Genomic DNA, 17,658 nt, shown 5'->3' on the forward strand with positions numbered 1-17,658 from the left:
CTGCATCTCCATGGCTGATGTCAAAGTGGTCTTCAGATCTCCCTCCTTTTTCATCTTTGTTGACTGCAACAAACTGCCTTCTCCTGGGCTGGTTCCACTCCCCGTTAGCAGCTTTCCTCCGCATGTATCCCACGGCTCTGGCATCTTTAACATCTTTGAGTCTCCAAGGCAATTTCAATGTTACAGCTTCTTCTTTCAGTGTCTGGGATTCCACTTGATCTTTTGGACTCCTCCTAACGGCTGGCATCACTTCTCCATCTCTGTCTCTGTAGCACTCTATGCTCAGGTTGATCCACTACACTACGGCTGATGTTCTTGGTGATCATCCCATGGTACTGACATCTCCAATACACTGGGGTGTTCCACTCCAACTAGGCTTCACCAATAGCCTCTCATAGGCTATCTTCAGGGTGCCCAGCCTCAAATCCTTTGCATGACCCCTTCAGTCCTGGGCTATCAACTACAGCTGAGGCTTCACCTTCTCCAGTGGCCTTCCTTGGCCTCTCACATTGCTAAGCCTCAGCTTTTCTCCATGATCCCTTCATTCCTTCACAAGCAGTACCACCTGAGTGACTCTTACACATTACCAAGTCCAGCCACAGCATGAGGTACAATCTTGGGTATCTTAGGAACACAGCTTCTTTGTGCTCCCAGAAAACAATTTCCAGAAGATTTCACCTCAATGATGCTGGTCTCTTCTTAATCACCTCTAATTCCTTAGCTCCAGCTAACCAGCATCAATTTTCCCAGTAGTTCCTTCCATTCTTAACTCTAGAGCCAGAACCACATGGCTGAAGCTGCCGAGATCTGCTGCTTACAGGAACTAGAACATGATCCTATTGTACTGTTACATGATCACTAGCTTCATGTTTTCTAAATCCTTCACTGCCTAAGCTTCGCTATCCTGGTTCTTGCTCTGTAGATTGACCTTGAATGCAGAGATCAGCAAGCTTGTCTCATGGGATTAAAGGTGTGTACCACCATGCCTGGATCTAATTAAGCTGGGTAGAATCTTGCCCCAAGGTCCCACTCCCTTAATCTTTTATCTCCTAGAACACAAGATTTTGCTCCATTTTACTTCCTGGAACTCCTTTCATACTCAAACCATATATTTTATATTTTGCCTTTCTAAGCTTGCTATGCTTGTTCAAACTTCTCTTTGTGAGACTTAACCAGAGAACAGAGTCTCTGCTGGGCTTTTTTGAAACTTCCTTTGTCAATGCAATTAATGCAATTAATCCAAGTCTCTTCACCTTAGCCTCAGGCAGAGATTTCAGACAAGGGTAAAAAGTAGCCACATTCTTCACCAAATACCACAAAAACAGTCTTTATGCCACATTCTGAAATTCTTCTCCTTTGAAATACCTTGGGCCAGGTCAAAACAGTTCAAATCACTCCCAGCAACAAAGTCTTCCATATTCCTACCAGGATGACACATTTAGCCCCATTTAAAGCATTCCACTGCTTTCCAAATCCAAAGTCCCCAAATCCACATTCTTTCAAATAAAAGTATGGTCAGGCCTATCAGAGCATTACCCCACTCCTGGTACCAACTTCTGTCTTAGTTAGGGTTTTACTGCTGTGAACAGATACCACGACCAAGGCAAGTCTTATAAAAAAAAAAAAAAAAAAACACAACATTTAATTGGGGCTGGCTTACAGGTTCAGAGGTTCAGTCCATTATCAAGGTGGGAGCATGGCAGTATCCAGGCAGGCATGGCCCAGGAGGAGCTGAGAGTTCTATGTCTTCATCCAAAGGCTGCTAGTGGAAGACTGACTTCCAGGCAACTAGGGAGAGGATTTTATACCCACACCCACAATGACAAACCCATTCCAACCAGGTCACACCTATTGCAACAAGGCCACACCTTCAGATGTTGCCACTCCCTGGTCCAAGGATATACAAACCATCACAAGAGACAAACCCACAAAGTTGATTGGGGGAGAGATCTTGATTTATTTTTGAAGATGTTTTGAGAATTGACATGGGACAAAAGTTAAGGTGTGGAAAACTCTGTCAAGAAGTCCAGTGAGAATGCTAAGATTAGCTGCTGGGGAGTCTGTCCGGAGCCCGAAAGCCAGGGTGTACCATGTGGCAGTCCCTGGAGGGAAGCCCCTTGTGTCCAGTCAATCCAAGCCTCAGGAGGTGCAGATTTTCTGGTGGTGGAAAGCATCTGAGGTTCACCTCTTGTTGAAGTACTTTCTGTAGTCCTTCAGGGTCTTGGCCATGAGAGGAGCAGGTCTTTTAGCAGGGCCCTTTTTGATGCCTCTTTCTCCAAGGAGAAGGCAGGAAGCCCTCTGGGCTGGAGGATGGGCAGGAGCCTCAGGAAGACTGTGCTGATTTTGGGCAGAGGGAGCCCCAGTGGGTCCTGGCTCTCCTTGTTGGCTGGGGCTCTTGAGCTCGGTGAAGAAGGAGACCATCATTGTCTGTCTGGGTTGAGGCCTCTTGGCTCTTGAGCTCTGGAAGCGGGCTATGAGGGTTTGCAGCCTCTCCTCTTGGGACCCCTGAAGCCGCGGGGCTGTGGGGGACTCAGGCTGGCAGTTGGATTCCTTGTACCTGCGGGCCTGGGGCCGGGACTTCCCTCCTGGCTGCCCAGGCCCAACTTTGTCCTTGCCAGCCTGGCAGTGAGCACCATCCCTGGTTCCAGTGTGCTTCTGCTGGGGTCCTGCTGCAGGCCTGCAACCTGAATAGACTTGGGTTCTGTGGTGCTTCCTGAGCTCCCACCCCCAAGCTGAGGCTTCTTGATCCTGCTGAGAGGAAAATGCCTCCTGGGCAAGATCCCATTCAAACCAGGCTTGGTCACTGGAGGGAGTCTCTGGAATGGTGCTGGCAGCATTAGGACTCAGATCCATGGAGCTTCCAGACTCAGCTCGAGGCACCTTTGCAGGAGGATTCTGGGCCTCGGCTGGACATGGGGGTTCCCACCTCTGCCTCTTGCCCCGTGGACGCTCCGAAGAGGAAGGAGAGCAGCACTCCCCATTGAGGCAAGCCCAGGAGGAACCAGCTCCAGGGACTTCCTCCTGCTCCCAGTTGCCTGGTGGCTGGCACTTTCTTTGCCCACCAAACACAAGCCCAGTGGGCTCCTGTGGCCCAGCCCCTGGCTTTCTGGACAGGGGCTTGGCCCCTTCCTGCTGCCAAGGCTCCTCCAGCCTCACCCTGGACGTTCCTAGGTGCACCAGGTTCTGGACTTCTTGCTGCAGCTCAGGGCTCCAGTTTTCTCCTGGATGCAGGCTTCGAATGTGAGGTGGCCTAAGGTTGGACCTTTGGTGCGATCTGTGGCTCTGGATTAGGCAAGAGCTGCTGCCTGGACAGCAGCTGCAAAGCCCAAGGAAAGCCTCTCTCTCATCTGCGCAGGCTTCCTGGGATGCTTGCTCCTGGGCCTTCTCTTCTGGGCAGGTGCTCCGGCCCTCCGTTGTGAGGCCCTTCTCCAAGCCAAAGTCCTGCCGGGCCTGCTGAGGCTGGGGTCCAAGCAGGAACCCAGTGGACCACTGGGCCACTAAGTCCTTTACAAAGGGCACGAGGAGCTGCTGTTTCTTCAAGGACTTGATGGTCTGTCTGAAGCCAATCTCTGCAAGGCAGTCACACAGAGGAGGAAGAGAAGACAGTTTCTTCAGCGTTTTGTACATCTTTCCTGGGTCGGTCTCCTGGCAAAGGCGAACCAGCAGCTTCTGCACAACACCTGCCTCGGAGCTAGTCTCCATGACCACTCCCGAGGACAGGGCTGGATTCTCTAGGTTCGATCTGCCAGACTCAGCTTGTGACCTGCCTCTAGTCGGGTGTGTGGTCTCCTGAGCAGAGAGAGAACACCTATAGACAGAAGCTCACAGCTTAGAAGCCCTTGCCTCTCAGGCATCCCCTTTTATACCTGCCCCTGACAGGTGGGACCTCAGCCACGCCCAGTCTCAAGATGGCTGCCACACACAGGCATGGAAGCCACGCCCAGTCGCCAATTCCCAAGGTTTCATGTAGGCCTACAAACAAAGACCGGATGGAAAAAATTGACATATGTATATATGTATATATGTATATGTAAATGAAATAAAGCAATCAACCAACCAAAAGCAAAACCACAACCAACACCAACACCAAAACCAACTAAGTAAACCAACAAACAAAACGGGATGGAATCTGTTCTCCTCAGACATTTCCTCATACTGACAAACGGCGACCCAGCCATGTGACCGCCACCCACTGAACCTCCTTAGGGCAAAGGCCTTTCCTTTGTAGGACAACTTATTGGAGGCACCTGTTTGCTGCAAGCCTCTTGCTGCTTCTTCCCACAACCTTGTAGCCAATGGAAGTTCACACAGGTGCATAGAACCAGGTGCACAGCCACACCTTTGCATTTCAGGGCTGTAGATGGGATTCTGTGTCTTGATCTAGGATTATCTGCAGCTTGCCTTGAATTCATTCTCATTGGACCTTTGCCTGCTTCTCTGGCTCATGCCTGTCTCTCTTTTTCTCACTACCAATGTTTTCCTCTCTTTTCTGTCTCTCCTTACACACTATGTGTGATTACCAATACTCACTTTAAAATTAGTGGGTATACTGCTGGTTTTCTCCTTGGCTTTTGCTGACCCCAGCATGTGACCTTGCTTGCATCCCAAGGACTATCTAAGGCATGCCCTCAGGTTAGATGCCAATCAGTCTGAGCTTTTACCCTAATGAGAGATAATCTCTGGGAACTTTGGTTTGCTGTTGTTCTCAATCCTATAGTCAAGGTATTTCTCACCCCCCCTCTCTCTCTGCCTCTGCCTCTTTGTATTCATGTATCTTTCCTTTTCTTCATCACACTCATACAAATAGTTGTACCACACACACAGGTACACACACAGACACCTACGCATGCATGCATGCACGCACACACACACCCATACACATTAAAAAACACACACTAGCTGGCATGTGCACACAAACATGCACACTCGCACACACATACATACAGGCACACACACACACACAAACTGCCTTGATTCCTACTGGTTTGTGGGCACTGATGTCAAGTCTACTGCCAGACTTCCACAAACATATTGATGTGCCTACTTCTCCTTGTGACTCTAGGTATCTGTTCTTCCATCTATTATCCTACATGTATCCTTGCAAAACTGTCAGCAGGCAGACTGTTAGTCTCTTTGTCCAACTGCTAAACAGTATCTATGTTCATGGGTATCAATCATTCACAAGTAATGTAGAGATGTCTTAGTTAGGGTTTTACTGCTGTGAACAGATACCACGACCAAGGCAAGTCTTATAAAAAAAAAACAACATTTTATTGGGGCTGGCTTACAGGTTCAGAGGTTCAGTCCATTATCAAGGTGGGAGCATGGCAGTATCCAGGCAGGCATGGCCCAGGAGGAGCTGAGAGTTCTATGTCTTCATCCAAAGGCTGCTAGTGGAAGACTGACTTCCAGGCAACTACGGGGAGGATTTTATACCCACACCCACAATGACAAACCCATTCCAACCAGGTCACACCTATTGCAACAAGGCCACACCTTCAGATCTTGCCACTCCCTGGTCCAAGGATATACAAACCATCACATTCCACTCCCTGGTCTCCATAGACTTGTTCAAAAACATGAGTCTATGGGGGCCATACTTAAACATAGCATAATGCAAAATGCATTTAGTCCAACTTTCAAAGTCCTCATAGTCTATAGCAGTTGCAACAATGTTAAAAGTCCAAAGTTCAAGGTCTCTTCTGAGATTCAGTCAACTTAATTAACTGTAATCCCCCAAATAAGGCAGGAAACCATCTGGGCAAACTCCAAACTCTGCATCTCCATGGCTGATGTCAAAGTGGTCTTCAGATCTCCCTCCTTTTTCATCTTTGTTGACTGCAACAAACTGCCTTCTCCTGGGCTGGTTCCACTCCCCGTTAGCAGCTTTCCTCCGCATGTATCCCACGGCTCTGGCATCTTTAACATCTTTGAGTCTCCAAGGCAATTTCAATGTTACAGCTTCTTCTTTCAGTGTCTGGGATTCCACTTGATCTTTTGGACTCCTCCTAACGGCTGGCATCACTTCTCCATCTCTGTCTCTGTAGCACTCTATGCTCAGGTTGATCCACTCCACTACGGCTGATGTTCTTGGTGATCATCCCATGGTACTGACATCTCCAATACACTGGGGTGTTCCACTCCAACTAGGCTTCACCAATAGCCTCTCATAGGCTATCTTCAGGGTGCCCAGCCTCAAATCCTTTGCATGACCCCTTCAGTCCTGGGCTATCAACTACAGCTGAGGCTTCACCTTCTCCAGTGGCCTTCCTTGGCCTCTCACATTGCTAAGCCTCAGCTTTTCTCCATGATCCCTTCATTCCTTCACAAGCAGTACCACCTGAGTGACTCTTACACATTACCAAGTCCAGCCGCAGCATGAGGTACAATCTTGGGTATCTTAGGAACACAGCTTCTTTGTGCTCCCAGAAAACAATTTCCAGAAGATTTCACCTCAATGATGCTGGTCTCTTCTTAATCACCTCTAATTCCTTAGCTCCAGCTAACCAGCATCAATTTTCCCAGTAGTTCCTTCCATTCTTAACTCTAGAGCCAGAACCACATGGCTGAAGCTGCCGAGATCTGCTGCTTACAGGAACTAGAACATGATCCTATTGTACTGTTACATGATCACTAGCTTCATGTTTTCTAAATCCTTCACTGCCTAAGCTTCGCTATCCTGGTTCTTGCTCTGTAGATTGACCTTGAATGCAGAGATCAGCAAGCTTGTCTCATGGGATTAAAGGTGTGTACCACCATGCCTGGATCTAATTAAGCTGGGTAGAATCTTGCCCCAAGGTCCCACTCCCTTAATCTTTTATCTCCTAGAACACAAGATTTTGCTCCATTTTACTTCCTGGAACTCCTTTCATACTCAAACCATATATTTTATATTTTGCCTTTCTAAGCTTGCTATGCTTGTTCAAACTTCTCTTTGTGAGACTTAACCAGAGAACAGAGTCTCTGCTGGGCTTTTTTGAAACTTCCTTTGTCAATGCAATTAATGCAATTAATCCAAGTCTCTTCACCTTAGCCTCAGGCAGAGATTTCAGACAAGGGTAAAAAGTAGCCACATTCTTCACCAAATACCACAAAAACAGTCTTTATGCCACATTCTGAAATTCTTCTCCTTTGAAATACCTTGGGCCAGGTCAAAACAGTTCAAATCACTCCCAGCAACAAAGTCTTCCATATTCCTACCAGGATGACACATTTAGCCCCATTTAAAGCATTCCACTGCTTTCCAAATCCAAAGTCCCCAAATCCACATTCTTTCAAATAAAAGTATGGTCAGGCCTATCAGAGCATTACCCCACTCCTGGTACCAACTTCTGTCTTAGTTAGGGTTTTACTGCTGTGAACAGATACCACGACCAAGGCAAGTCTTATAAAAAAAAAAAAAAAAAACACAACATTTAATTGGGGCTGGCTTACAGGTTCAGAGGTTCAGTCCATTATCAAGGTGGGAGCATGGCAGTATCCAGGCAGGCATGGCCCAGGAGGAGCTGAGAGTTCTATGTCTTCATCCAAAGGCTGCTAGTGGAAGACTGACTTCCAGGCAACTAGGGAGAGGATTTTATACCCACACCCACAATGACAAACCCATTCCAACCAGGTCACACCTATTGCAACAAGGCCACACCTTCAGATGTTGCCACTCCCTGGTCCAAGGATATACAAACCATCACAAGAGACAAACCCACAAAGTTGATTGGGGGAGAGATCTTGATTTATTTTTGAAGATGTTTTGAGAATTGACATGGGACAAAAGTTAAGGTGTGGAAAACTCTGTCAAGAAGTCCAGTGAGAATGCTAAGATTAGCTGCTGGGGAGTCTGTCCGGAGCCCGAAAGCCAGGGTGTACCATGTGGCAGTCCCTGGAGGGAAGCCCCTTGTGTCCAGTCAATCCAAGCCTCAGGAGGTGCAGATTTTCTGGTGGTGGAAAGCATCTGAGGTTCACCTCTTGTTGAAGTACTTTCTGTAGTCCTTCAGGGTCTTGGCCATGAGAGGAGCAGGTCTTTTAGCAGGGCCCTTTTTGATGCCTCTTTCTCCAAGGAGAAGGCAGGAAGCCCTCTGGGCTGGAGGATGGGCAGGAGCCTCAGGAAGACTGTGCTGATTTTGGGCAGAGGGAGCCCCAGTGGGTCCTGGCTCTCCTTGTTGGCTGGGGCTCTTGAGCTCGGTGAAGAAGGAGACCATCATTGTCTGTCTGGGTTGAGGCCTCTTGGCTCTTGAGCTCTGGAAGCGGGCTATGAGGGTTTGCAGCCTCTCCTCTTGGGACCCCTGAAGCCGCGGGGCTGTGGGGGACTCAGGCTGGCAGTTGGATTCCTTGTACCTGCGGGCCTGGGGCCGGGACTTCCCTCCTGGCTGCCCAGGCCCAACTTTGTCCTTGCCAGCCTGGCAGTGAGCACCATCCCTGGTTCCAGTGTGCTTCTGCTGGGGTCCTGCTGCAGGCCTGCAACCTGAATAGACTTGGGTTCTGTGGTGCTTCCTGAGCTCCCACCCCCAAGCTGAGGCTTCTTGATCCTGCTGAGAGGAAAATGCCTCCTGGGCAAGATCCCATTCAAACCAGGCTTGGTCACTGGAGGGAGTCTCTGGAATGGTGCTGGCAGCATTAGGACTCAGATCCATGGAGCTTCCAGACTCAGCTCGAGGCACCTTTGCAGGAGGATTCTGGGCCTCGGCTGGACATGGGGGTTCCCACCTCTGCCTCTTGCCCCGTGGACGCTCCGAAGAGGAAGGAGAGCAGCACTCCCCATTGAGGCAAGCCCAGGAGGAACCAGCTCCAGGGACTTCCTCCTGCTCCCAGTTGCCTGGTGGCTGGCACTTTCTTTGCCCACCAAACACAAGCCCAGTGGGCTCCTGTGGCCCAGCCCCTGGCTTTCTGGACAGGGGCTTGGCCCCTTCCTGCTGCCAAGGCTCCTCCAGCCTCACCCTGGACGTTCCTAGGTGCACCAGGTTCTGGACTTCTTGCTGCAGCTCAGGGCTCCAGTTTTCTCCTGGATGCAGGCTTCGAATGTGAGGTGGCCTAAGGTTGGACCTTTGGTGCGATCTGTGGCTCTGGCTTAGGCAAGAGCTGCTGCCTGGACAGCAGCTGCAAAGCCCAAGGAAAGCCTCTCTCTCATCTGCGCAGGCTTCCTGGGATGCTTGCTCCTGGGCCTTCTCTTCTGGGCAGGTGCTCCGGCCCTCCGTTGTGAGGCCCTTCTCCAAGCCAAAGTCCTGCCGGGCCTGCTGAGGCTGGGGTCCAAGCAGGAACCCAGTGGACCACTGGGCCACTAAGTCCTTTACAAAGGGCACGAGGAGCTGCTGTTTCTTCAAGGACTTGATGGTCTGTCTGAAGCCAATCTCTGCAAGGCAGTCACACAGAGGAGGAAGAGAAGACAGTTTCTTCAGCGTTTTGTACATCTTTCCTGGGTCGGTCTCCTGGCAAAGGCGAACCAGCAGCTTCTGCACAACACCTGCCTCGGAGCTAGTCTCCATGACCACTCCCGAGGACAGGGCTGGATTCTCTAGGTTCGATCTGCCAGACTCAGCTTGTGACCTGCCTCTAGTCGGGTGTGTGGTCTCCTGAGCAGAGAGAGAACACCTATAGACAGAAGCTCACAGCTTAGAAGCCCTTGCCTCTCAGGCATCCCCTTTTATACCTGCCCCTGACAGGTGGGACCTCAGCCACGCCCAGTCTCAAGATGGCTGCCACACACAGGCATGGAAGCCACGCCCAGTCGCCAATTCCCAAGGTTTCATGTAGGCCTACAAACAAAGACCGGATGGAAAAAATTGACATATGTATATATGTATATATGTATATGTAAATGAAATAAAGCAATCAACCAACCAAAAGCAAAACCACAACCAACACCAACACCAAAACCAACTAAGTAAACCAACAAACAAAACGGGATGGAATCTGTTCTCCTCAGACATTTCCTCATACTGACAAACGGCGACCCAGCCATGTGACCGCCACCCACTGAACCTCCTTAGGGCAAAGGCCTTTCCTTTGTAGGACAACTTATTGGAGGCACCTGTTTGCTGCAAGCCTCTTGCTGCTTCTTCCCACAACCTTGTAGCCAATGGAAGTTCACACAGGTGCATAGAACCAGGTGCACAGCCACACCTTTGCATTTCAGGGCTGTAGATGGGATTCTGTGTCTTGATCTAGGATTATCTGCAGCTTGCCTTGAATTCATTCTCATTGGACCTTTGCCTGCTTCTCTGGCTCATGCCTGTCTCTCTTTTTCTCACTACCAATGTTTTCCTCTCTTTTCTGTCTCTCCTTACACACTATGTGTGATTACCAATACTCACTTTAAAATTAGTGGGTATACTGCTGGTTTTCTCCTTGGCTTTTGCTGACCCCAGCATGTGACCTTGCTTGCATCCCAAGGACTATCTAAGGCATGCCCTCAGGTTAGATGCCAATCAGTCTGAGCTTTTACCCTAATGAGAGATAATCTCTGGGAACTTTGGTTTGCTGTTGTTCTCAATCCTATAGTCAAGGTATTTCTCACCCCCCCTCTCTCTCTGCCTCTGCCTCTTTGTATTCATGTATCTTTCCTTTTCTTCATCACACTCATACAAATAGTTGTACCACACACACAGGTACACACACAGACACCTACGCTTGCATGCATGCACGCACACACACACCCATACACATTAAAAAACACACACTAGCTGGCATGTGCACACAAACATGCACACTCGCACACACATACATACAGGCACACACACACACACAAACTGCCTTGATTCCTACTGGTTTGTGGGCACTGATGTCAAGTCTACTGCCAGACTTCCACAAACATATTGATGTGCCTACTTCTCCTTGTGACTCTAGGTATCTGTTCTTCCATCTATTATCCTACATGTATCCTTGCAAAACTGTCAGCAGGCAGACTGTTAGTCTCTTTGTCCAACTGCTAAACAGTATCTATGTTCATGGGTATCAATCATTCACAAGTAATGTAGAGATGTCTTAGTTAGGGTTTTACTGCTGTGAACAGATACCACGACCAAGGCAAGTCTTATAAAAAAAAAACAACATTTTATTGGGGCTGGCTTACAGGTTCAGAGGTTCAGTCCATTATCAAGGTGGGAGCATGGCAGTATCCAGGCAGGCATGGCCCAGGAGGAGCTGAGAGTTCTATGTCTTCATCCAAAGGCTGCTAGTGGAAGACTGACTTCCAGGCAACTACGGGGAGGATTTTATACCCACACCCACAATGACAAACCCATTCCAACCAGGTCACACCTATTGCAACAAGGCCACACCTTCAGATCTTGCCACTCCCTGGTCCAAGGATATACAAACCATCACATTCCACTCCCTGGTCTCCATAGACTTGTTCAAAAACATGAGTCTATGGGGGCCATACTTAAACATAGCATAATGCAAAATGCATTTAGTCCAACTTTCAAAGTCCTCATAGTCTATAGCAGTTGCAACAATGTTAAAAGTCCAAAGTTCAAGGTCTCTTCTGAGATTCAGTCAACTTAATTAACTGTAATCCCCCAAATAAGGCAGGAAACCATCTGGGCAAACTCCAAACTCTGCATCTCCATGGCTGATGTCAAAGTGGTCTTCAGATCTCCCTCCTTTTTCATCTTTGTTGACTGCAACAAACTGCCTTCTCCTGGGCTGGTTCCACTCCCCGTTAGCAGCTTTCCTCCGCATGTATCCCACGGCTCTGGCATCTTTAACATCTTTGAGTCTCCAAGGCAATTTCAATGTTACAGCTTCTTCTTTCAGTGTCTGGGATTCCACTTGATCTTTTGGACTCCTCCTAAGGGCTGGCATCACTTCTCCATCTCTGTCTCTGTAGCACTCTATGCTCAGGTTGATCCACTCCACTACGGCTGATGTTCTTGGTGATCATCCCATGGTACTGACATCTCCAATACACTGGGGTGTTCCACTCCAACTAGGCTTCACCAATAGCCTCTCATAGGCTATCTTCAGGGTGCCCAGCCTCAAATCCTTTGCATGACCCCTTCAGTCCTGGGCTATCAACTACAGCTGAGGCTTCACCTTCTCCAGTGGCCTTCCTTGGCCTCTCACATTGCTAAGCCTCAGCTTTTCTCCATGATCCCTTCATTCCTTCACAAGCAGTACCACCTGAGTGACTCTTACACATTACCAAGTCCAGCCGCAGCATGAGGTACAATCTTGGGTATCTTAGGAACACAGCTTCTTTGTGCTCCCAGAAAACAATTTCCAGAAGATTTCACCTCAATGATGCTGGTCTCTTCTTAATCACCTCTAATTCCTTAGCTCCAGCTAACCAGCATCAATTTTCCCAGTAGTTCCTTCCATTCTTAACTCTAGAGCCAGAACCACATGGCTGAAGCTGCCGAGATCTGCTGCTTACAGGAACTAGAACATGATCCTATTGTACTGTTACATGATCACTAGCTTCATGTTTTCTAAATCCTTCACTGCCTAAGCTTCGCTATCCTGGTTCTTGCTCTGTAGATTGACCTTGAATGCAGAGATCAGCAAGCTTGTCTCATGGGATTAAAGGTGTGTACCACCATGCCTGGATCTAATTAAGCTGGGTAGAATCTTGCCCCAAGGTCCCACTCCCTTAATCTTTTATCTCCTAGAACACAAGATTTTGCTCCATTTTACTTCCTGGAACTCCTTTCATACTCAAACCATATATTTTATATTTTGCCTTTCTAAGCTTGCTATGCTTGTTCAAACTTCTCTTTGTGAGACTTAACCAGAGAACAGAGTCTCTGCTGGGCTTTTTTGAAACTTCCTTTGTCAATGCAATTAATGCAATTAATCCAAGTCTCTTCACCTTAGCCTCAGGCAGAGATTTCAGACAAGGGTAAAAAGTAGCCACATTCTTCACCAAATACCACAAAAACAGTCTTTATGCCACATTCTGAAATTCTTCTCCTTTGAAATACCTTGGGCCAGGTCAAAACAGTTCAAATCACTCCCAGCAACAAAGTCTTCCATATTCCTACCAGGATGACACATTTAGCCCCATTTAAAGCATTCCACTGCTTTCCAAATCCAAAGTCCCCAAATCCACATTCTTTCAAATAAAAGTATGGTCAGGCCTATCAGAGCATTACCCCACTCCTGGTACCAACTTCTGTCTTAGTTAGGGTTTTACTGCTGTGAACAGATACCACGACCAAGGCAAGTCTTATAAAAAAAAAAAAAAACACAACATTTAATTGGGGCTGGCTTACAGGTTCAGAGGTTCAGTCCATTATCAAGGTGGGAGCATGGCAGTATCCAGGCAGGCATGGCCCAGGAGGAGCTGAGAGTTCTATGTCTTCATCCAAAGGCTGCTAGTGGAAGACTGACTTCCAGGCAACTAGGGAGAGGATTTTATACCCACACCCACAATGACAAACCCATTCCAACCAGGTCACACCTATTGCAACAAGGCCACACCTTCAGATGTTGCCACTCCCTGGTCCAAGGATATACAAACCATCACAAGAGACAAACCCACAAAGTTGATTGGGGGAGAGATCTTGATTTATTTTTGAAGATGTTTTGAGAATTGACATGGGACAAAAGTTAAGGTGTGGAAAACTCTGTCAAGAAGTCCAGTGAGAATGCTAAGATTAGCTGCTGGGGAGTCTGTCCGGAGCCCGAAAGCCAGGGTGTACCATGTGGCAGTCCCTGGAGGGAAGCCCCTTGTGTCCAGTCAATCCAAGCCTCAGGAGGTGCAGATTTTCTGGTGGTGGAAAGCATCTGAGGTTCACCTCTTGTTGAAGTACTTTCTGTAGTCCTTCAGGGTCTTGGCCATGAGAGGAGCAGGTCTTTTAGCAGGGCCCTTTTTGATGCCTCTTTCTCCAAGGAGAAGGCAGGAAGCCCTCTGGGCTGGAGGATGGGCAGGAGCCTCAGGAAGACTGTGCTGATTTTGGGCAGAGGGAGCCCCAGTGGGTCCTGGCTCTCCTTGTTGGCTGGGGCTCTTGAGCTCGGTGAAGAAGGAGACCATCATTGTCTGTCTGGGTTGAGGCCTCTTGGCTCTTGAGCTCTGGAAGCGGGCTATGAGGGTTTGCAGCCTCTCCTCTTGGGACCCCTGAAGCCGCGGGGCTGTGGGGGACTCAGGCTGGCAGTTGGATTCCTTGTACCTGCGGGCCTGGGGCCGGGACTTCCCTCCTGGCTGCCCAGGCCCAACTTTGTCCTTGCCAGCCTGGCAGTGAGCACCATCCCTGGTTCCAGTGTGCTTCTGCTGGGGTCCTGCTGCAGGCCTGCAACCTGAATAGACTTGGGTTCTGTGGTGCTTCCTGAGCTCCCACCCCCAAGCTGAGGCTTCTTGATCCTGCTGAGAGGAAAATGCCTCCTGGGCAAGATCCCATTCAAACCAGGCTTGGTCACTGGAGGGAGTCTCTGGAATGGTGCTGGCAGCATTAGGACTCAGATCCATGGAGCTTCCAGACTCAGCTCGAGGCACCTTTGCAGGAGGATTCTGGGCCTCGGCTGGACATGGGGGTTCCCACCTCTGCCTCTTGCCCCGTGGACGCTCCGAAGAGGAAGGAGAGCAGCACTCCCCATTGAGGCAAGCCCAGGAGGAACCAGCTCCAGGGACTTCCTCCTGCTCCCAGTTGCCTGGTGGCTGGCACTTTCTTTGCCCACCAAACACAAGCCCAGTGGGCTCCTGTGGCCCAGCCCCTGGCTTTCTGGACAGGGGCTTGGCCCCTTCCTGCTGCCAAGGCTCCTCCAGCCTCACCCTGGACGTTCCTAGGTGCACCAGGTTCTGGACTTCTTGCTGCAGCTCAGGGCTCCAGTTTTCTCCTGGATGCAGGCTTCGAATGTGAGGTGGCCTAAGGTTGGACCTTTGGTGCGATCTGTGGCTCTGGCTTAGGCAAGAGCTGCTGCCTGGACAGCAGCTGCAAAGCCCAAGGAAAGCCTCTCTCTCATCTGCGCAGGCTTCCTGGGATGCTTGCTCCTGGGCCTTCTCTTCTGGGCAGGTGCTCCGGCCCTCCGTTGTGAGGCCCTTCTCCAAGCCAAAGTCCTGCCGGGCCTGCTGAGGCTGGGGTCCAAGCAGGAACCCAGTGGACCACTGGGCCACTAAGTCCTTTACAAAGGGCACGAGGAGCTGCTGTTTCTTCAAGGACTTGATGGTCTGTCTGAAGCCAATCTCTGCAAGGCAGTCACACAGAGGAGGAAGAGAAGACAGTTTCTTCAGCGTTTTGTACATCTTTCCTGGGTCGGTCTCCTGGCAAAGGCGAACCAGCAGCTTCTGCACAACACCTGCCTCGGAGCTAGTCTCCATGACCACTCCCGAGGACAGGGCTGGATTCTCTAGGTTCGATCTGCCAGACTCAGCTTGTGACCTGCCTCTAGTCGGGTGTGTGGTCTCCTGAGCAGAGAGAGAACACCTATAGACAGAAGCTCACAGCTTAGAAGCCCTTGCCTCTCAGGCATCCCCTTTTATACCTGCCCCTGACAGGTGGGACCTCAGCCACGCCCAGTCTCAAGATGGCTGCCACACACAGGCATGGAAGCCACGCCCAGTCGCCAATTCCCAAGGTTTCATGTAGGCCTACAAACAAAGACCGGATGGAAAAAATTGACATATGTATATATGTATATATGTATATGTAAATGAAATAAAGCAATCAACCAACCAAAAGCAAAACCACAACCAACACCAACACCAAAACCAACTAAGTAAACCAACAAACAAAGCGGGATGGAATCTGTTCTCCTCAGACATTTCCTCATACTGACAAATGGCGACCCAGCCATGTGACCTCCACCCACTGAACCTCCTTAGGGCAAAGGCCTTTCCTTTGTAGGACAACTTATTGGAGGCACCTGTTTGCTGCAAGCCTCTTGCTGCTTCTTCCCACAACCTTGTAGCCAATGGAAGTTCACACAGGTGCATAGAACCAGGTGCACAGCCACACCTTTGCATTTCAGGGCTGTAGATGGGATTCTGTGTCTTGATCTAGGATTATCTGCAGCTTGCCTTGAATTCATTCTCATTGGACCTTTGCCTGCTTCTCTGGCTCATGCCTGTCTCTCTTTTTCTCACTACCAATGTTTTCCTCTCTTTTCTGTCTCTCCTTACACACTATGTGTGATTACCAATACTCACTTTAAAATTAGTGGGTATACTGCTGGTTTTCTCCTTGGCTTTTGCTGACCCCAGCATGTGACCTTGCTTGCATCCCAAGGACTATCTAAGGCATGCCCTCAGGTTAGATGCCAATCAGTCTGAGCTTTTACCCTAATGAGAGATAATCTCTGGGAACTTTGGTTCGCTGTTGTTCTCAATCCTATAGTCAAGGTATTTCTCACCCCCCCCCTCTCTCTGCCTCTGCCTCTTTGTATTCATGTAACTTTCCTTTTCTTCATCACACTCATACAAATAGTTGTACCACACACACAGGTACACACACAGACACCTACGCATGCATGCATGCACGCACACACACACCCATACACATTAAAAAACACACACTAGCTGGCATGTGCACACAAACATGCACACTCGCACACACATACATACAGGCACACACACACACACAAACTGCCTTGATTCCTACTGGTTTGTGGGCACTGATGTCAAGTCTACTGCCAGACTTCCACAAACATATTGATGTGCCTACTTCTCTTTGTGACTCTAGGTATCTGTTCTTCCATCTATTATCCTACATGTATCCTTGCAAAACTGTCAGCAGGCAGACTGTTAGTCTCTTTGTCCAACTGCTAAACAGTATCTATGTTCATGGGTATCAATCATTCACAAGTAATGTAGAGATGTCTTAGTTAGGGTTTTACTGCTGTGAACAGATACCACGACCAAGGCAAGTCTTATAAAAAAAAAACAACATTTTATTGGGGCTGGCTTACAGGTTCAGAGGTTCAGTCCATTATCAAGGTGGGAGCATGGCAGTATCCAGGCAGGCATGGCCCAGGAGGAGCTGAGAGTTCTATGTCTTCATCCAAAGGCTGCTAGTGGAAGACTGACTTCCAGGCAACTACGGGGAGGATTTTATACCCACACCCACAATGACAAACCCATTCCAACCAGGTCACACCTATTGCAACAAGGCCACACCTTCAGATCTTGCCACTCCCTGGTCCAAGGATATACAAACCATCACATTCCACTCCCTGGTCTCCATAGACTTGTTCAAAAACATGAGTCTATGGGGGCCATACTTAAACATAGCATAATGCAAAATGCATTTAGTCCAACTTTCAAAGTCCTCATAGTCTATAGCAGTTGCAACAATGTTAAAAGTCCAAAGTTCAAGGTCTCTTCTGAGATTCAGTCAACTTAATTAACTGTAATCCCCCAAATAAGGCAGGAAACCATCTGGGCAAACTCCAAACTCTGCATCTCCATGGCTGATGTCAAAGTGGTCTTCAGATCTCCCTCCTTTTTCATCTTTGTTGACTGCAACAAACTGCCTTCTCCTGGGCTGGTTCCACTCCCCGTTAGCAGCTTTCCTCCGCATGTATCCCACGGCTCTGGCATCTTTAACATCTTTGAGTCTCCAAGGCAATTTCAATGTTACAGCTTCTTCTTTCAGTGTCTGGGATTCCACTTGATCTTTTGGACTCCTCCTAACGGCTGGCATCACTTCTCCATCTCTGTCTCTGTAGCACTCTATGCTCAGGTTGATCCACTCCACTACGGCTGATGTTCTTGGTGATCATCCCATGGTACTG

The sequence above is a fragment of the Mus caroli genome, unplaced genomic scaffold (assembly GCF_978045245.1).
Source record: "Mus caroli unplaced genomic scaffold, Mus_caroli_1 scaffold_10, whole genome shotgun sequence".
Taxonomy (NCBI): domain Eukaryota; kingdom Metazoa; phylum Chordata; class Mammalia; order Rodentia; family Muridae; genus Mus; species Mus caroli.